Consider the following 4,929-nt stretch of genomic DNA (forward strand, 5'->3'; position numbering starts at 1 on the left):
ATCATATGCCCAAAATACACAGATTTCATAGTGGGGGAGGAGTTCATAATGGTAAAAGGTTTTCACCGAGCCACTAGCCTTAGCCCTAGCCTTGGCTATTGCATCGTATGTAAAGGAAATTAATTAGCCTACATTTCGTCTCCTCATTTGGGACTCAACCTTCACTTAAGCTATAGAAACTACATTTAATATGTGTTGTTTAATTAGTAGCTACCTGTTCCCCTCCTCAAATTCACTCATCTTTTCATATGTCCAAACTTCTTCCCCTTGGAAAATGCTTCTACTTCAGGGCTTCCTAAAACCCTATGGATTTTTTGGCACAGCTTGCCATTATATGCCCTGTCTATGCAAAACATTGGTCTTCCTTAGCTAAATTGTGAGACTTTCTTATTTAAGAAGAGCTGCATGAAGTGACAGTCAAAAACACTACACAGCATGCATAATAATAATATATGGGTAATCAAATCTCATGCTTCAAGAAATAAAGTAATTACTGTGGGATTTAGGAACCAGAGCCTACCACTTCCATAAATAGCTCTGTCCAAATCACTGGAGGCTTTGTGTATAAATGTGTGTGTGTGTTTAAATATGAGTGCTTATGTGTGTTTGTGTGAAGGAGAAAGACAAGCCGTGTATGTTAACAGAGGCCTTGGAGTGAAACTTTTCCCCTTCTTCCCCCTAAACTTCTGGTATTAGTCAGTAAAAGAAATCGGAGTCTAGAACACATAGAGTTATATTCTACCTGACTGTAATAAATCTCAGATTTTCACTGTTCATCTCTGCTGCATTGCTCACTAGAGAATACTCTCCCCTGAGGCTGTGCCCAGGTAAAAAATGCCAACCAGCATTCACAAAAGAGATTGCTTCTAGAATTCCTCTTGCAAAACAGTAGTTTCTCCCTCCTGTGGTTTGGGTACATTCGACAGACTGGGAGCAAATCTAATATTTTCAACTGTATCACCACTGCATGAAATACTGTAAAAAACAAACAAAAACTGCTTTTCCAGTGTTTTCCCCATAATGCAAACCTACTTCATCTAATGATAATTCATCACCGTGTGGCTAGTAACAACCCATTCAAAAACAGACATGAAGAGCTTTGACCTAATTTCAAAAATTTAATGAAAATCAAATTTATCTAATAAAAGGCTATAGAACATCTTAAAACTAATGAGTTTACTTTGGGACTACATTGTATGAACTCAGAGTACATTGATGTATATCTTTCCCACTAGATTATAAACTCCTTGAAGGAAGGAATATGCTTTATTCACCTTTACATTCTCAGTGCCTGACATGTGACAAAAACATAATAAATTAAACTGCTATTCAATCTGGTTATTAAGATTGATCAGAAGCTCTGCTTGGAAGTTTGCTATTTTATTAATGATAAAAATATGGGACTACAAATTAATTATTAGTTTATAAAGACAGTTCATCTGAGAGATAGAGTCCACAGAGGAGGATTTATTTTTTTTAAGTTGGAAATCATGGAATTATACTAATCCCTGAATCACCCCAACTTTGGATTTCTCAAATGTGAGAGATGAATGTTGAATACCACAAGAACATAAAATGAATCTATGAATAAAACTATAATGAATGTGGGTCCTCAAATAGGTGGACTTATTTTCTTGGTAATTCATCTTTAATGTAGTTATGAGCATATGTGTAGAGACCGTGAAGTAACAATACAATAAGAAAATAATATGCAACCTTGGGCAGAACTAATGGCACCCAGAAATACTTTGCCAGGAATTAAATCTGCTTTCTACCACCACCAACTATGCTGCTAGACTTTTAAATTTCTATTAAAGAGGCAGAAATACTCAGGGAAATGTGAATGCACATGGCAGACCAGATGAGATAGAAATGACAAAAGAATATGCTAGGATCAATTTCATAAATAATTCAGGAGGGAATGGGGCATAGTATGTATAGAAAAATCACTCCATCCACTCCATCATGGAAGACAATATCAGATAGGAATCCAGGGTAATCTAATTAGCTAGTGCTCTCAGATGATAGATGATGATAGATGATAGATAGATAGATGATAGATAGATAGACAGATACATAGATAGATAATTATGTTCTTGAAGATATTATATTCTTGAATGTTTTTGCTTATTCCTGTTCCAAAGTTCTAGTTTAGTCAAGATTAGGAGAGTAGAATCCATGCGGGAAAAAAACAATATTCATTTGCCAATCTCAGTTTCCAGGTACTAAAAAATGTCAAAAGCAATAATCAAATGGCTAGAACATGATGATTTTGGAAGCATCCTTCTTCACAAATTCTCAAAAAAAGGAATACAATCATTGTCATATATGGAAGCAAGTCAACAAATACTTATTAAGATATAAGGTCGAAATTGGTGAAAGCTCTTAATCTGTTAGCAGAGTGTCCTCTTTTTACCTAGATTTCTAAAAATAACATACCGTTTGCCAAGCAGAGAACAAAGTCAAGCAGGAGGAATACATAAGAGGATGGAGGTCCCTGTCCCCAAACCATCACTAGTTTCTACCCTTTCCTACCTTCTTTCAGCAAATTCCATTTAGGAAGAGTTTCCTCCAGGCTCAGACTTTTTGATATTTGGACTTCGTCAGGTACATAATGGCATTTATGCTCCTTCAAGTTTTTCTTACTGGTTTTTTTAGGGAAAAAAAAATCTTTGAGATGACTATGTTAAGACATGGGCCATTCAGCCCACATCTTGACGTCTTTATTCTAGGAACTCAGAACTGAATCTGTGGCCAAGAAAGGAAAGAGAGCCTACACTGAAGGCCTAATTGAAGATAGTGCTATACAAACTTTTTTTTTTTAAGTTTATTTACTTTTGAGAGAGAGAGAGAGAGAGAAAGTGCAAGTTGAGGAGGGGCAGAGAGGGAGAGAGAGAGAGCATTCCAAGCAGGCTCCACACTATCAGCACAGAACCTGTTCAAGGACTCAAACCCACAACCTGTGAGATCAGATTTTAGCCGAAGTCGGACACTTAATCAACTGACCAACCCAGACACCACCAAACTTATTATGTTGGTGGACACATACTTATTGGCTGAAGTAAAGCATTCACAACCTACAAGTGGGTGGATCGACTTAAGTTTTCAAGCTCATGCCTTACACAGGGACAGAGACTATATTTTCCTTATAAATGGAATCAGAACACACCTGACTCAGGAATTTTGTACAGCTTCCTGATGGGATAGGCAGTATAGCAAATGTTATTTGGATGCTTAGGACATTTCAGTGATTTGTGAACCTGCAGGAAAAATTGGGACAGTTTTTGAAAGTCTGGGATATATGATCTTTACAACTGTGGGAAATTGCAAAGCTAGATACCATGGCAAGGAGAGGCATAAGGAAAAAAGAAAATTCAAGAGTCAGAGAACTGACTAGGAAAATGATATTATTTTAATTCAAAAGCTTTGGAACATCAGTAGTTAGATACTGAACGTCTTCTAATGTTCTGAAAATGTGTTACCTTGGGAAACCTGCAATTAACCAAATCAATTACTGAAATATCTCTTGTGCCACAAATGGGCAGAGGGATTTTTATCTAGGAACACTAACATGATTTTATGGATGAAGCATTTGTCTAACTAATCCACTAAAGCAAGGCTGTGTCACCTAGAGAAGAAAAGAAAATGGCTAATGACAGAAAATGTAAACTAGCTAAGACAAGGCTTAAAATGGAGTTTGCACATTCTCAAACCAAATACACCTTTTCTCATTGCCCTTTCTCTCTGAAAAAAAAAAATGAATAGAAAAAACAGATTCTTTAAGAAAGGCACCCTCACAAGCTCACTTGTGTGTGTGCAGCCAGAGAGCTATGGTCGTCAATGTCATTTCAGTCATGCCACCAATATATGCTTTCTCTGCCTCACACTGATTGGAAGGGCTTTCTAATTTCAGTCACCAGTTAGTCTGCTCATTCAGGCATCCTCCTTCCATACGCGAATTCTTCCTTATTACAAGGTCACTTTCACCTTCCATTTCTGCCTTCATTTTGGATGTGAAATGTCCAGGTGTTCTGGATTATTAAAACATACACACTGCTTACCCTGCTTGAGAAAGATTATATTCATTTTCCATGGAGTTTTACATCTCATAATAAGCTACTTGTGTGATGATCCATTTTCATTTTTAATTAGGATGTCCTCTGAATTCCCTTTTGCTCCTGCAGACAAAAAAAAAAAATCAATCAAGAAATATCTGGAAGCTCAGAAACAATTAAAATGCAATTCTTGTAGGGGTGTTATCAAATCAAGAGAATCTGGAATTAGTTGTTTGGTGTTATCATAATCAAAGCCAAACTTTCACTCTAAATGTAAAACATGTCTAGATAAGCCTTATTACATAGTTAGAACAGTGTAGTTAGAATAGTGTTTTTAAGAAAGAAAATAGATCCCTGAATCTGGTTATGGGTATCCACTATCAATTTAACAGGGTATCTATTACCAACGAGTGATTATAAGTGCTGTCTTGGAAGGGAGCAAATCCTGAAAAGTAATTGGATTTGCTAAATCCAGACTTGCTTTGGCTTTGGTTCTGGCACCTGCAACAAAAGAGGACAGCTGTTCTGGATACCCACCAAGTAAATACTATTAAGCTCATTAACACAAACCTTTTGGCTATGATCAAGTGAAGTATCAGTTTAATCCATTATATGTCTTCTGTCAAGGGACTCACTCAGTCTTGCCCGGCTAGTTTGAGAGGTGGTGGGGTGGGATTTGGCAAGCCAACAAAACCTTTTCTGTCTTTATCAACCATGAGTTTTATTTATGATCAAAGTAGAATGGCATGATAATGATAATAATACCTCGGATGGATAAACACCTCAATCCTAAAGAGCCTAGAGGGCTCTGCTGATATTTATCTAATTAATCCTCACCACATGCTTGTGAGTAGGCATGTGGCATTACCCTGGT

Source organism: Panthera uncia, chromosome B1 (assembly GCF_023721935.1).
Source record: "Panthera uncia isolate 11264 chromosome B1, Puncia_PCG_1.0, whole genome shotgun sequence".
Classification (NCBI taxonomy): domain Eukaryota; kingdom Metazoa; phylum Chordata; class Mammalia; order Carnivora; family Felidae; genus Panthera; species Panthera uncia.